Here is a 17,814-nt window from a genome sequence, read left to right as displayed (position 1 = left end):
TGGAATCCAGATCTGATCACACTGTAAAGGGGCATGACATTTGAAGCCATGGATGAAAAATGATGTGAGAAGTTGGGGGCAGAGGAAACTTATTGGACAACACTGAAAGTGAGGCGAGTCCTACTGCAAAGGAGTGAGAATCAGATCATCAAGAAAAGCTGAGATGATTAGGGGCTATAAAGAATTAAGTAATAATGAGTGTTAAACCTCTCAATGGAGTTACTTTTTTGTATGTGACTATCTAAGAACTGTGGGGAGGGGAACAAATAAATGAAAAAGAAAAGACAAATACTGCTTGAGGGAACAGTGTGTCACTATCCCTAGGCGTTAATGCCACCTGAAGGAGCTCATGGTGCTCCACCGCACACACGACAGAGTGATGTTCACAGCCGGCCAGCTCAAGGTCGCTAACTAAATAAGTGTTCTCTGTCCCAAGTCCCATTACAATTCCAGAAGAAATATAAAAATGCAGTCACTACAGCTCTAAAAATGCAGAAAAGTTGTCAAAGATGAAACAATCAATATTGATCTACAACTTTTACTCATCAACAAATATTAATGAGTGCACACTCTGTGTTAGGCAGGCAGAAGTTCCTGCTCTTAATGCATTTGCATTCTTGTGGGAAAGAGTTCCTATCCTCATGGGGTGGTTGACATTTGAAGAAACTCCATGCAGGCCAACAACGGAGTTTTTTCATCAGAATCCCAGAATAACAAAAGGTCTCAGGACTGTAACTGTAGACATGAGAGAGATTTCTTAAACTACAAGAGAATGCTCTGTACAGATGTATGCCAAAAATCTTGAAAATATACACGAAATGGATGCATTTTGCAGAAAGTTTAAAAATATGTGTATTTTCACTCAATAAGCAGTAGAAGACACGGAAAGATGAATAGACACTGGCAAAAGCAACCATTTGGTCAAATGACTACTAAAATTTTTTAAAGACATCACACTTAGGCAGGGCGCGGTGGCTCATGCCTATAATCCCAGCACTTTGGGAGGCTGAGGCGGGCAGTTAATGAGGTCAAGAGATCGAGACCATCCTCGCTAACATGGTGAAAACCCGTCTCTACTAAAAATATAAAAATTGGCTGGGTGTGGTGGCATGCGCCTGCAGTCCCAGCTACTCAGGAAGCTGAGGCAGAAGAATCACTTGAACCTGGGAGGCGGAGGTTGCAGTGAGCTGAGATCGTGCCACTGCACTCTAGCCTGGGTGACAGAGCAAGGCTCCATCTCAAAAAAAAAAAAAAAAGACACCACACTAAGATTCCATAGGCAGATTTTTCCAAATCCGAATAGATAATATACTTAAGTTATATAAATTTCTATGTCCTGTTCCAGAATATAAAATAATTGATAGAATACTTTCCAACTCATTCAATGAAACTAACTATAACCCTGGTACCAAAACCAGAGAGAAAAAAGAAAACATAAAGAAGAAAACTATAAACAATGAATTAAATTACAATCAATTTATTAAACTATAGACAATCAATTAAATTGTATTCCTTAATAAGCTAAAGGAGACACCCAAATAATTGTTTTAACAGATCTTAAGACATGTTACTTAGTATTTGATAAAATTCAACACCTGTTTCTATCTTTCAAAGATACAGTAAGAAATAAAAATAAATTTATTTTATAAATATCACCTAATGGAAGTTGAGAGCAAACACTTTACCTAAGTAAAACATTTGAAGCGTGTTCATAAAAATCAGTAAGGCGATAAAGATGGCCATTGTCACCTTTGCTCTTAGCAGTCCTGGCCAAAGAAAAAAATATGGAAAAATATAAAGGTATAAATTCATTTTGGGAACAATGAAATCAAAAACTAATTATCTTAGATATGATCATCTACCTACAAGACCTAAGATAATCTAAAGAGGAAAAAAATGTAAAAAATAGTAAGAAGTACCTTAGGATTCAGCCATCCCACTTTTGTATATATAGCCAAAGGAAATGAAATCAGTATGTTGAAGAGATGTCTTCATGCCCATGTTCATTGCAGCATTATTTAAAACAGTTCAAGCCAGGCACAGTGACTCACACCTATAATCCCAGCACTTTGGGAGGCCAAGGTAGGTGGATCACCTGAAGTCAGAAGTTCAAGACCAGCCTGGCCAACGTGGTGAAACCCCGTCTCTACTAAAAATACAAAAATTAGCTAGGTGTGGTGGCATGCACCTGTAGTCCCAGCTACTCAGGAGGCTGAGGCAAGAGAATCGCTTGAACCCAGGAGGCAGAGGTTGCAGTGAACCGAGATCATGCCACCGCACTCCAGCCTGGGAAACAACCCAAATATACATCAATAGATAAATGAATTTCTTTCTTTTTTTTTTTTTTTTTTTTTTTTTTGAGGCAGGGTCTTGCTCTACAACCCAGGCTGGACTGCAGTGGCCTGATCTCGACTCTGCAATCTCCGCCTCCCAGGTTTAAGTGATTCTAGTACCTCAGCCTCCCAAGTAGCTGGGACTACAAGCACGCCACCACGCCCAACTAATTTTTGTATTTTTAGTTGAGACAGGGTTTTGCTCCATTGTTGGCCAGGCTGGTCTTGAACTCTTGACCTCAAGTGATCCTCCTGCCTTGGCTCCCAAAGTGCTGGAATTACAGGCATGAGCCACTGCACCCAGCCAGATGAATGAATTTTTAAAATGTGATATAAACACACAATGGACTATTGTTCAGTTTAGTTTTGGTTTGGTTTTTTTGAGACAGGTTCTTGCTCTGTGGTCCAGGCTAAGGTGTAGTGGCACAATGGCACACTGCAGCCTCAGCTTCCCTGGCTCAAGCTATCCTCCCACCTCAGCTTCCCGAGTAGCTGAGACTACAGGTGCCTGCTACCACCCCTAGCTAACTTTTTGTATTTTTGGTAGACACGGGGTCTTGCCATCTTGCCCAAGCTGGTCTCTAACTCCTGGGTTCAAGTGAACTGCCCGCCTCGGCCTCCCAAAGTGCTGGAATTACAGGTGTGAGCCACTGCACCCATTCTTGTTTAGTTTATAAAAAGAAGAAAATTCTGCCATTTGTGAAAACATGGATAAAGCTAGAGGACATTATGCTAAGTGAAATAAGCCACTCACAGAAGGGTGAATACTGCATGGTTCCACCTATATGAGGTTCCTACAATAGTCAAACTCATAGAAGCAGAGAACTGTTGCCAGAGGCTGGAGGGGGTGGGAAATGGGCAGCTGTTGTTTAATGAGTATAAAGTGTCAGCTACACTAGATGAATAAATTCTAGAGATCTGTTGTACAATATAGTTCCTGTAGTTAATAACATGGTATTGTGCACTTTAAAAGTTATCAAGAGGGTAGATCTCATGTTGTGTTCTTACCGAAAAACGAAAATGAAAACAAAAACAAAGAGACACAAGGAAATCTTGAGAGGTATTGGATATGCCTATTACCTTGATTGTGACAATGATATCATGGGTGTCTGCATATTTTCAAACTCATCAGATTGTACATATTAAATATGCACAGTCTTTGCATATCAATTATGCTTCAATAAAACATAATTGGACAAAATACCAAGTCCAATTAGCATGTGAAAAGATACCTAACCTACAAAGTAATCAAGTAATCTCACAAGTTAAAACAACAATGGATGCCAAGTTTTGCCCATCAGACTGGCAAAAATAGAAAATGCTGATAATAACCAGCGCAGGCATATATATAGGTAAATTGGAACTTGTAGGCTTGACAGAGAGTACACATTAAACTTTGCAACTGTAACTTGGTGTCATATAACAAAATTACAATATACATGTCTTTTAACTTAGAAATTCCAACTCTAGGCATCTAACCTATAAAACTTCCAAGATACATGCAAACAGATATTTGTATACGGAAGTCAATAGTTAATGTATTTTTGTATTTTATAATTTTGTATTTTATAATATATATTTTGTAATATATTTTATAATTATATTTGTATTTTATAAAATTTTATAATTTTGTATTTTATAATATATATTTTGTAATATATTTGTATACGGAAGTCAATGGTTATTATTTGCAATATAAAAAACTGTTGTAATCTAATTATTTATAATAGCCTAAGCATTATACAGTGTATGGCATTCATATCATAATTTCTATGAAATACTACTCAGTCGTGGAAAATAATGAGGCAGCTATAATAGTCTGATATTAATCACCAATCATGATTTTTGTTAGAAGGTAACCAACATGCATTTCTTTCTTTTCCCTCCTGACTGAATTCCAATTTTACTTAAAGTAGCAATGTGCCCAGAGAAGGTTTTCTTTGCACAACTTGATGTTGTGCAAACTGAAGTTGGTGGGTTTCTGGAAAAGCTTATTAAGAGGGACTGGCTGATTAAATTACATTCTCCCCATCAAGTTCTTCCTCACTCTTGTCTGTATTAGTGATACAATGGCTAGCTCCTGTAGCTATCTTGAATTATGAGATGATCTGGAAGGTGAAAGCCACATGCTAAGAATGGCATATGGAAAGGGTAAAAATGGAAGGAGTGGAAAACAAAAAGCATTTTTCAGAACAATATGTATAAAATATCTGATCTGTGTTTTTAAAAACCATGTAAATGTGTTTGTATAGAAAGAAAGTCTTTAACAATATACTCAAATTGGTATGAGTGGCTTTTTTATGGAGAGAAGAGTGTATTGTTATAAGTTTAATGTTATGTGTTATGGGGACCTTCCTTTTTCGCTCTTACTTTTGAATGCTTTTAATTTTTAAAAGCTTATTGCATGCTGTATTTGAAACTTTTAAAATAACTAAATATATGTAGCCTTGTGTTTTTAATACAACTTTAATTCTGAATACTCATTTATATTTGATTATTTCAAATGCTGCAATTTGATAAAATGGCACTAAAGCCAAAAGAGACCTTATAGATTTTCCAATTCCATCTCAAAATTTGACAGGTATGTTCATCAGTCTAGAAAGGTGAATAACAGACCTCAAAGAAATGCAGCTACCTTACAGCATAGGTCTGGAGGAGCCAACTAATTAAAAACTTAATTTGGAAGCACTAAATTAATTAAAAACCTAATATAATTCAGGTGCTCTGTTATATATGTTATCATTTATTCTTCACTTAAACCTTTATGATACCTATAATATCTCTATTTTACAGATGAGGAAAGTAAATTTTGAATAGTTTAACATAATCAATTTCCCCGAGGATATACATCAATTAAGGAAGGAACCAGGATTTAAAATCTGATCTACTTGCTTCAGCCTCTTTCCACTTCACCACATTGCCTCCCACACAACCCCTTGTGCAAACATTGTAAACAACAGCGTGGCCTAGCAGCTCCCAAGTTAATTTCCCCCATTATTATTTATTTGCTAAGTGTTAGACAACAGCCACCAGAGAACCCCATCCCCAGGGAACCTGTCACTCTAGACTGCGCACCTAGACTGCCCACGTGGACTGCCTGATTTAAAATTGGTCCCATGTTGCCAAAGGAGGAATGTCAGTTGTTGCATTAATTGAAATGACATGACATAAAATATCAGTGATGCATGGCCAAAAGGCTCCCAGAAAACAAGGAAACATTGATGAGAGATAGGCCAGGGATTTCAAAGTTTCAAGGGGCAATATCCTCCACTGGGTTTCTGCAAATCAGTCAGCGCTTAGTCATCAAGAAAAGTAACAACAACTTCAGGACCACAGACACTGATTTTCTCCGTGAAAGCCAACCCAGTGGCAATGCGAAGGCATTACGGGACAAAAGACAAGTCTAATGGCAGAGAAGCAACACAAGCCCCAGAAGAGAGATCTCATAGCACGGTGAAAAATTCAAGAAATTCTGAAATTCTTTGAACTTATTTTCTTTTTATAGAGTTTTTTTTCCATTTATATCTGTGTTTAATAGTTTTTAAAGCTTTATTTTCCCAAACCTTCACTCAAAATGCATACCCAGGAAGATTTGTCATGTTCAATTTGGAGTTTCCATAGAATACCTGAAAATTATACAGAATTGAAGAGAAAAGATGAATTATCGGATTCAGAGTACACCAAGTCTTAACCAGGGTAAATAAAAATGTTTCCACACTGATGCAACAAAAATAAACCATACTTACTGTTTTAGGGTAAAGATTCTGACAGAGTATTAGAATATCCTGTCTTTCTGCATGAAGGGAGAAGAAATAAATTCCAAGATTCTAATGGCTAACAAACCAAAGAAAAACTATTTAGCATATTTTCCAAAATTATCGACATTAATATGTATATTGTTATCTATAACAACCAATTTACATAACACTATTGACAAGCTTGATCTAACAGATATACATGAAACTCTGCACGGAATAATCAGAGAATAAAATTGAGTAGGCCACAGAACAAGTCCCAATAAATGTCTAACAACTGTATTTTCACCACCAGTCCATAAAGTTTGAAATCTATTTTTTCAATGATAACTTTCTTTAAAAAATATTATACATACTTAGAAATTTAAAAACACGTGTATAGATAATGTATGGCTCAAAGAAGGAATCATAAGGAAAAATCAGAAAATACCAGAAACTGAACTACAAATGTCCCAGAGCTCTACCTCACCTGCATTCCTGCCTCCTCTTTGAGAAGAATCTTGTATTAGTCATTTACCCCTCAACATGAATCTCAGGCAATGAGTTCTCTGCCTTGGGGAAATTTCCACTTAAAGTACAGCAGTGTCATAAGGATCTAGACAATGAGCCAGTCTTATGGGTTCAAATTTTGTTTCTGCTCTTTACTAACTAAGTGACCACAGATAAGTGACTTGTCCTCTTTGTGCCTCGGTTGCCTCATCCATAAAGTAGAAATAACAATAGCTATATCAAAAACTGTAATGATGATTGAATATATCTAGCAGTGTGTGTGTGGTATGTGTATACTGTTAGAATAGTGCCTGACAGGCTGGGCACAGTGGCTCATGCCTGTAATCCCAGCACTTTGGGAAGGCTGAGGTGGGTGGATCACGAGGTCAGGATATTGAGACCATCCTGGCTAACACGGTGAAACCCCGTCTCTACTAAAAATACAAAAAAAAAGTGGCCAGGCGTGGTGGTGGGCACCTGTAGTCCCAGCTACTCGGGAGGCTGAGGCAGGAGAATGGCGTGAACCCGGGAGGCGGAGCCTGCAGTGAGCCGAGATCGCACCACTGCACTCCAGCCTGGGCGACAGAGCGAGACTCTGTCTCAAAAAAAAAAAAAAAAAAAAAAAGAATAGTGCCTGACATGAAGTGAGCACACAACAAAGTGAAATGTTTTTGCTCTATTCATTGCTAGCAGAATATCAATGAACAGGTAGAGATGGTATTTAGGGAACAGGGTATTCTTTGCAAAAGCCCCAAAATCCTGTTTTCAGGCAGCTTTCTCTCTGCGTATCATTGAATCCAAACCTACATTTTAGTTCAACCAAATTAAACAACGTCACTTTTCTCTCCATCTCATACTACCACGGTCTTTGTCTAGGACTTAGCAATGTTTCCTTGAATGATTTGCAGTTCTTCCATCCTGGAATTTTCATCTGCAAGCCCTCCTCAAGTCAGGCCAGAGAAGACTGATAAAATTGGGGAATTCTAGGATCATCCCATTCAACAAACTGCCTCCACAATATACTGATGTAGCATGAAAGATTAATCCCATTAGAGAATAAAGAATTAGATTTCACTGAAATAAAATTTAAAATCGAGTTGGACAAAACTACCTTGGTAATACACATGGTATTTGTTTGTAGTAACCATCCTTTAAATTAAGAGCAAAAAATCTAAGTGAGAAGGAGTTCAGATTGTTGCCTTTGCTTTGCCAAGCCTGCAAGAAGAAAATCTGCAGCATCTGGAGAGGTGAAATTCACTCTTTATCCTCTTTACATGGGCCATGAACAGCTAGACCTCTCATTTTAAAGGTGATGGAGCTTTCTCTCTTCCCCCTGCAGGTGTCATGTTGGAGTGGACACTTCCATCATCTGTGTTTAGCGATTACTCACTGCTTCCCATGTGTGGGAGGAGGAATGACTCATCAGGTTGTTTAGAAAGAATCCAGGACAAAGGGACAGGTTCTGTGCCTTTCCATCTGCCTTCCAGAGACAGCCTGATATTCCTTCTCAATCTGTCTCTTTCTTTCTCTCTCTCTCTGTCTCTTTCTCTCTCTCATTTTCCCTCCCTCCCTCCTAGCTTCCAACTTCACTGCCTATAAACATATGAGGAAATCAGGCTGCCCCTGCTCCATTTGTCTGGTTGTCTTCAATTTGGAGTGAAAATCAGGGAAGGGACCTTTTTTAATATAGCCAGGGACCCTGCCTTTCACAGTAAAAAGCAACTTGATGGGCCATTATAAGGGCTCCTGTGAGGCTTTCAGTTCTTTGTGAGCATAAATTACTACCAAGAACTGTGAAGGAAAAGGGGTGAGTCTGCACTTCTAATATACTCATACTTACCCCTAATTTAGAATTAGGAATATTAAGCAGTTTTTACTAACCGGGATTTTTAATAATATATATTTAATAAATATATAATTATTTAACTTGTAATGCTGAAAAGATGAGTAATAAATAGCTTCACTATAATAGCCTTTCCTGGGACGGTCTCTTTATGAACTCAAGATATCATTTGAATTACGTTCCTTGAATCTAGTAATTTCAGACCATTTACTATAACATAACTGAAAGAAACATTGTCATGAATCTGGCCTAACTAGATATTGACATTTCTTAAGGAAATGCCAAAAAAAAAAGAAAAAAAACTGTACATGAAACAAACAAACAAACAAAAAACCCATAAGTGAAGCAATGGGTAAATACACCAATGATAGGAAACCTGGGCACCCAGTGAAGGTAAGATGCAAATCACTAGAGTTTTAAACAAAACTTATTCATGCCTCAGGTCCTCCTCAAAAATTATAGATTAAAAAGAAACTATGCAGTTGAATAAGAGCTTTATGGGAATGTCCTCTAATGGAACAATTTTTTTTTCAGAGTAATTGCAAAGAAAGCAATTTGGTGGTTTTTATTGAATAGCACAGAATAATTTAAGGATGCAAGAACACGCACCCTCCATAAGGGATGACCCTCTTACTGGGAGGGCTGCCTTCGCATTGCAGTCATGGCCAGGTGCATTCCATACGCCCACTATGGCTTTGATTAATTACTTTCCTTGTATTCTATCTTATTAGGTACATGCAGTGAGAAATGAAGGCTAATTTGATCAGAAAATAGCTTCTGTTGAATCAAAGGCTTAAAAAATAGTATTGAATGAGAACATGCGGTGTTTGGTTTTTTGTCCTTGCGATAGTTTGCTGAGAATGATGGTTTCCAGCATCGGGAATTGAACAATGAGAACACATGGACACAGGAAGGGGAACATCACACACCCAGGCCTGTTGTGGGATCGGGGGAGGGGGGAGGGATAGCATTAGGAGATATACCTAATGTTAAATGAAGAGTTAATGGGTGCAGCACACCAACATGGCACATGTATACATATGTAACAAACCTGCACGTTGTGCACATGTACCCTAAAACTTAAAGTATAATAAAAAAAGAAATAAAAAAATAGTATTGAAATGTGGTGAATAACAAGAAAAAGGGGCCGGGCATGGTGGCTCACTCCTGTAATCCTAGCACTTTGGGAGACTGAGGCAGGTGGATTACCTGAGGTCAGGAGTTCGAGACCTGCCAGGCCAACATGGTGAAGCCCCATTTCTACTAAACATACAAAAATTAGCCAGGCGTGGTGGCACATGCCTGCAATCCCAGCTACTCGGGAGCCTGAGGCAGGAGAATGGCTTGAACCCAGGAGACGGAGGTTGCAGTGAGCCGAGATCGTGCCACTGTACTCCAGCCTGGGGCGACAGAGTAAGACTCCATCTCAAAAAGAAAAAGGATAAAACTGGTTTTAATGAGGATCTCAACAGCTGTTTTTACAACATGGGATCACCTAAAAACCTGTGTGCTTCACCCCAATTCTTAAGATAAGAGTTCAACCCAAATTCAATTCTTCTTTAACTGCCTGACCTGTACGGCCCTCTGTGAAAAGGAAATGAGAACTCTAGAAAAGCAAACAGTTGTTTAATAACTTCACGTAGTCCTTGCTAGTTAGACTAGTTAGAGAAAGTAGTTTTGGATAAGCAACTGTTACCATTGGAAGGGGACAGAGCTCGTATGATGTTTTATATAGACTGGAAAAATTTGGAGTATACTTAACGCTTAGATTGGCTTGAAGAGCAGTAAACAGTAGGAATCCACATGGAAATTAATTAGTGTGTAACTCTCTACCTGTAGCTGTCCCATCTCCTCTTTTGCCCTCACTGACATCTCGCTCTTTGGCTTCCATCCACAACACAACTCTTGGTGATCAGAACCCCAAGACCCAGCATTTGGTGAATGCTGGTCATTCATTCATTCATTCATTGACCAACTCAGAAAATCAAGATAGAGGCTATGTACCAAGAATTGTTGGTTCCCAACTTCTCACTAGTTTTGTTTCTGCTGTCATCCCTGCTAACCTAAAGTTCTTCAGAGGCCACAGAACAGATTTTTCACTTTATTATAATTTCCCACAGTGCCTGGGCAGTGCTGGGCACGAAATAGGTGGTCAGCACCAATGCCTGGAACGTTGCTCCACAGTTACCTCAGACAAAAAGTCAAATCCCTTAGCCTGACTCAAAAGGGACGCTTCGCCCTACCCTGCCTTCTTTCAGCTTCATTTCTCATCTCTGACAGCACCCACCTTACCAACCCTATGTTCCCAGCATACTAAGTTTCTTGCAGCATCTGAATTTGGGTCACATTCTCAATTTAGAATTTTGTACATGCTATTCCCTCTTGCAGCAACACTCTTCCCTTCTTCCCTATCATCTGGATAACACTACTATTGACTTAACTCAAATATTCCTTATCTGGGAGGCTTACCCTGAGACCAAAAGATACAGTCAACACCCCTCCTTGGGCATCTCTATAATGGCCTACACCCACCACTGTGGTATCACTGCAAGATAAAGGCTTTATAAACACCCATTCACTTAGACTGCCTGAAGTTATGGGCTATGCCTATCTCACAGTTGTATCCCTGAGAACCAACAGTTCTTGGTACCATAGCCAGCCTCCATATTTACTTTCTGAGTTAGTCAATCAATGAATGAATGGCCTAGCCTTGGTCGGTGGTTCTCAATGATCTCTCCTAACAGAAATTCTCATGCTTGAAATATTTTAAATATTTAATCTCTCATCCCAGATATTCTAATTTAGAAAGTAGGTTGCTCATTGTGACATATTGTGGCACCATCTAAAGGTTGTCCTGGCAGCTGAAAATTAGAATGCAATTCTTTATACAATTGCAGGATGTGGTGTTAATGAAACAATGTGCCTGCTACAGAAACAGATTTTTGCTTTGTTTTGTTTTGTTTTTCTGAGACAGGCTCTTACTCTGTCACCGAGGCTGGAGTGCAGCAACTCACTACAGCTTTGACCTCCCAGGCTCAAGTAATCCTCCAACCCCAGCCTCCCAAGTAGCTGGAACCACAGGCATGTGCCACCACTCCCAGCTAATTTTTTTTAAGAGGTGGGGTCTCACTATATTGTTCAAGCTGGTCTTGAGCTCCTGGCCTCAAGCAATCCTCCCACCTCAGTCTCCCAAAGTGCTGGGACTACAGGCATGATCCACCACACCCAGCTTATAGGAACCATTTTTTAAAAGTCCTTATATACCTTCACATGGAAATCATCATAAAGCTTTTAATGTGATATCTTATACACAGAAGTTACTTAATAAATGCTTATTTTGAATGAATGAATGCCCAAAATAATTCTCCCTCAGGAAAACACTTTGCTAATAAAATTAGCAAACACCCGTGAAGTCCTCACTTATAGATGAAGAAAGCTGAACAAGTTGAGACAAACTTGGAGGTTTACATTGAAAACGACTTGCAAAATAGACATCCGAGTGCTTGATTTAAATGACTTATTTAGCTTAGCAACCAATTTAATGTGTTTTTTTTTATGTTTGTGTGTGTATTATAGTAAATATACTATGTCTTAATTACAGTTGTCAATTGATTTTTTTTTTTTTTTCTACTAGTCACTTTGTAGTCAGGTAGCCAGGTGGAGCATCTAGGCCCATGGCCCTGCCCAGCCTGATGAATTGCATGCTGATATTCCCCCTTCAGCATTTTATTTCTTTCTTTCTTTTCTTTCTTTCTTTTCTTTTCTTTTCTTTTCTTTCTTTCTTCTTTCTTTCTTTCTTTCTTCTTTCTTTCTTTCTTTTTTTTTTTTTTTTCTGAGACAGAGTCTCCCTCTGTCACCCAGACTAGAATGCAGTGACACCATCTTGGCTCACTGCAACCTCCACCCGCCCCCGGGTTCAAGCCATTCTCCTCCCCTTCAGCATTTCAAAGGGTGGAGGAAATTGGAGGCACCAAATACCATTTTGTTCTTCTCTCTCCTTGGGGCTCTTCTGTAAACATCCCGGAGTGTTTACTCTACAAATAACATTTCTGGCGTGGCCCTGATTTTCTGAAATCAGCAGGAAACATTGGTCTAATCAAAGCTTATTGAACTCTGTTGACATTCTGGAAATCACCACTCATGATTCAAGAATCCAAATGATGCCAAAGGGAGGACAGTAATCCAAGCAAACTCATTCTTCAAGGGCTTTGAATTAAATTTTCAAAATGTGAGAGATAGAATAATGGAATTGTAAATACTTAACCCTAAATTACAAAGAGGACACTGACATTAATATCAATAGAAGCTTTACAAATAGATTTTCTTTCTTATCCAGAAGAGGCATGAGTCCTCTGGGATCCCTCAAGTCCAAGTTGCCTTTATTTCTCAATTACCTTCTGCCACCGTTTTTTTTTTTTTTTTTTTGAGATGGAGTATCGCTCTGTCACCCAGGCTGGAGTGCAGTGGCATGATCATGGCTCACTGCAACCTCCGCCTCCCCGGTTCAAGCGATTCTCCTGCCTTAGTCTCCCAAGTAGCTGGGACTACCGGCGCAGGCCACCATGCCTGGCTAATTTTTGTATTTTTAGTAGAGACGAGGTTTTACCATTTTGGCCAGGCTGCTCTCAAACTCCTAACCTCAAGTGATCTGCCCACCTTGGCCGCCAAAAGTGCTGGGATTATAGGCATGAAATATTGCGCCCGGCCTGTGCCACAGTCTTGAATTGAAATTTTTGAAACTCTTAAATTTAGAAGAATATGGAAGGCAGATAACTATGTCATGCACTACTAAAACTAAACAAAGAAAATCATAAAGAAATATAAAAGCCTCAGTAGTGGTATAGCTGGAAACTAAACAATCCTTTCAATCCCCTGTAAAGCTCAAGAAGAAAAACTTCTTCATACCTGGTCAAATGAAGTGAAAAATGATCTCAATCAATGTTTTATAGAATTGATAGACTCTTCAAATATCAATGTTTTGGAAAAGAATTTGAGAATTTAGCTTTAAATCACCTCAGTGATAATTGATAACAAACTGTATTTGTGTAACTCTTTTAACAAAGCCATATATTTCATAAACTCATAGACTAGTCTGAATATTTTTTCTGTTTCTCAGATAAAGAAACTGTGAATTAGACAGGAAGTTGAAATGAGTGGCCAGAGTTGTATACGTGTTTGCCTCCTCCCACTCAGTCCAAAGAAAACAAATTCTCCTCTGGCTACCAGAGTAGTACAGAGGAAAATACATTAATTTTTTGCCAATGTCATTTTAATCCAGTTTAGTGATAAGCTAAAATCATTTTGCACTAGGGAACTGAGTTTCTATGAAAATAAAATAAATTGTCTTTCTTACTCAGAGATGGGAGGACAGAAAGAATGAAGTGATAGATTCCTCTACCTCAGGCTCCGTGAGTGAGCTCGTCAGCCTCCCAGGCTCCACATGTGAATACAGGAAGCACCTGCACAGCCCAAAACATCCTGGCCATACCTAGTGTGTCCTGGATTGACGCATCAAATCTTTAGATTATTCATTCTTATGTGAAATGAACATCTTCCAAATAGCTTTCTTCATTTCATCGCTTGATCAGCAGTAAGTAGCAAGTGCTTCTGATGTTCTGGTGGGAAGAGAAAAGGTATTTATTATTATTTTAAAACTATTCAACTTAGGAAAGTCTGACCTTTAGAGACAGATTGAAAGCATAAATAAGTATCTGAGAGGAACTTCTCTTCTCCATCTCTGGTTTCCATGAAGAGGAATTTTCCCTAAGCCCTTTAAGCTTCTGGACCAAAACTTCTGTCTCTCTGGAAATATATTAGGTTACCTGTAGGTGAGCAATGCCATTGGCCTTGGGTGGAATTAATTTATCAAAAGCTATACACATGGCATTTCATCTTCCTCCTCCTCCCTAGACCAATGTGAGGCAATGATTTTTTTACAGATTAAAGCTTGCCCCGAACTGAGCCCCAGATGCTAAATTGGGTGTGCAGAGGAAGTAACAGCACTTTTATTTCATCACTAAGCTACATTACCATTAACTTTATCAATAATAAAGATAAATTTTTTTCCTGCAAATGCTGGCTCCCTTGTTTACATTCTCAGTTTCATTTTTAAAAATTTACACAGGAGGGAAGGGTTATATTTATTGGACTTTCCTCAAAAACTCCACCAGGAAGAGTCCACTGTATTCAAATATTCAAATAGGGGCAAAGTGGTTTAGAACACAAGCCCACTGTGCTGGGCAGAATTTTAGGATGGCCCCCACATTTGGTAGCCCTTTGATGTTCCTGCAGTGTATCGTCTCCTTCCCTTGAGAATGGGTGGCACTAGTGAATATTTTGGGTTATTACTCCTGAAATTAGGTTACTAACAAGTTAGCTGGAGTTAATAAAAAGGAAGTTTATCCTCGGTGGGTCTAACTAATCAGATGTTCTCTCTGAAAGAACGTGAAGCTTCAGAGAGATGTGCTGCTGCTGGCCTGGAAGAAAAGCAAACAGCCATGTTGCAAATTGGTAATGGAGGGGCCACATAGCTAGAACCCAAGGGAAATGCCTAGGAGCTGAGAGCAGTCTCCAGCCCAAAGCTGGCAAAAAGAAAGAAAAGAAAAGAAAAAAAAAAGAAGAAGAAAGAAAGAAAGAAGAAAGAAAGAAAGAAGAAAGGAAAGAAAGAAAGAGAAATAAAGAAAGAAAGAAGAAAGAAAGAAAGAAAAAGAAAGAAAAGAAAGAAAGAGAAAACAAGGACTACAGTTCTGCCATTGCAAATAATTGAATTCTGCCAACAGCATAAAGGAGCTGGGAAGAGTACCTCAAACTCCAGGTGAGAACACAGCCTTAGCTGACACTCTGACATCTGCCTTTGAGACCCTAACAGAAAACCCAGCTGTGCCATGCCCGTATTTCTCACCCATGGAGAGTATGACGTAATAAACATGTTGTTTTATCCACTAAGTTTGTGGCACTTTGTTATGCAGCAATATAAAACTAACACAGCCATTGAATATTGACCATTCCCTTCAGATGGTTCTGTCTAAAAAGCTTGCAAGCCAATTGTTTTGAGTTGAAAAGCAACTTCTAGAAAAGCAAATTAATAACTCCTAAAAAGCATAGCTTGGTATTATATATACATAGTAAGATTTAAAGGGCGACATCTGAGAGGAAAAGGGCAGAGCAGGGAACTGATATACATGTCCTAGAGCTGTGTGCCACGAGTCCAGATCAGAGGCCTTAGAGTGGCATGTAAGTGCATCATCAGCAAATAACAGAATGAAAGCCCCATAGAGGCAGAGTGCTGTAGTATGGGAAGGATGACCTCTCTACTCAGCATCTCAAGCCATCAGTAAAAATATTAAGAAACAAGGGGCAAAGCTTGGGAATGGAATTGTGCACCAATCTGACATAAGAGGAGAAACTCAATGGCCTGTAAGTAGAAAAAGAGATCAAAAGGGCAAAAGATTCACCCAAGTTAAGACAGTGAAGATTTCAGCTAAAGGTAACTTAACCTATTTTTTTCTTGTTTTTATTTATTTTTTTAAATAGAGATGAGGGCTTACCATATTGCCCATATTACCCAGGCTAGCCTCAAACTCCTGGGCTAAAGCAATCCTCCTGCCTCGACCTCCCAAAGTGTTGGGATTACAGGTGTGAGCAACCATGCCTGCCCCAAAATGTAACTTAACCTCCAAGGAGTAAAGAAGAATCTAGTTACAGTCAAACAGCCAGGGCAGAGGAAGTGCTATGTACTTCAAATTCAAACATGACTCAAGTGTTTAGCCATCAAAACCCCAGATCGCTGAGTGCAGGGGAACCCAAGTCAATTTGGTGTGACATTGCAAAGAGAAAAGATGAACTAGTTAACTAAAAAGGGATAAGTGAATAGCTACATGTAAAAGATAATATTAGGTCCCTGTCTGACACCACATTATTATAAAGAAAAATTCAGATGAACTAAAAACCTATGCAAGATTTTTCTTAACTTTTGGGAGAAAATATAGGTGATTTCTGTAATGAGGACAGAACAGGATTTAGTAAACAAGTATTAAATTGTACAAACTCTAAAGAAAAAAATGAGATTAAACTACCTTAAAATTGAAAGATCTTATGCACAACATAAGACACCATAAGAAAAGTTAAAAGACATACTGTCTGAAAGAAGATATTTTAAAACCATATAACTACCAAGACTGAATCATAAAGAAATACAAAATCAGAACAGACCAATAGGTAAAGAGATTGAATCAGTCAAAAACCTTCCAAAAAAGAAAAGGTCTGACCCCAGATGGCTTCACTGATGAATTCTACCAAACATTTAAAGAACAATGAATGCCAATCATATTCAAACTCTTCCAAAAATTGAAGTGGAGAAAACATTTCCAGATTCATTTTATGGGGCTTGTATTACCCTTATACCAAAGCCAGACAAGAACACTACAAGAAAGGAAAGTTCCAGGCCAAATCCCTCATGAACATAGATCCAAAACTCCTCAACAAAATACTAGCAAACCAAATTCAACAGCACATTAAAAGAATTATACACCACAATCAAGTGGGATTTATCTATGAGATGCAAGAATGGTTCAACACACACAAATCAATGAAGTGATATATCACATTAACAGAATAAAGGGTAAAAACCATATGATCATCTCAGTAGATGCAGAAAAAAAGTATTTGACAAAATTCAACATTCTTTCATGATTAAAACTCTCAATAAATTATGTATAGATGAACTATACACCAACATAATAAAGACCACATTTATCAAGCCCACAGTTAATATCATACTCAACAGTGAAAAGTTGAAAGCCTTTTCTCTAAGATTAGGAACAAGAAAAGGATACCCACTCTCACCACTTCTACTTGACGCATGACTGGAAAACCTAGAGAAAGCGAGCAAGATAAAAGTCATCCTAATCAGCAAGAAAGAAGTAAAATTGTCCCTGTTCACAGTCGATGTGATTTTGTATATAGAAAATCTTAAAGACTCCAACAAAAAAATTCTTAGAACTAATCAGTAAGTCCAGAAAAGTTGTAAGATACAAAATCGACATACAAAATCAGTAGCATTTCTAGGCTCTAAATAACTAGCTAACAGAAAAAACATTAAGAAAATAATCCCCATTTACAATAGCATCAAAAAGAATAACACACTTAGAAATAAATTTAACTAGAAGGTGGAAGAGCTGTACATTGAAAACTATAAAACAGGCTGGGCGCGGTGGCTCACACTTGTAATCCCAGCACTTTTGGAGGCCGAGGCGGGCGGATCACGAGGTCAGGAGATCGAGACCATCCTGGCTGACACGGTGAAACCCCGTCTCTACTAAAAATACAAAAAATTAGCCTGGCGTGGTGGTGGGCGCCTGTAGTCCCAGCTACTCGGGAGGCTGAGGCAGGAGAA

This window comes from Hylobates moloch, unplaced genomic scaffold (assembly GCF_009828535.3).
Source record: "Hylobates moloch isolate HMO894 unplaced genomic scaffold, HMol_V3 SCAFFOLD_1, whole genome shotgun sequence".
Taxonomy (NCBI): domain Eukaryota; kingdom Metazoa; phylum Chordata; class Mammalia; order Primates; family Hylobatidae; genus Hylobates; species Hylobates moloch.
Note: the sequence above shows the minus strand (reverse complement) of the source record.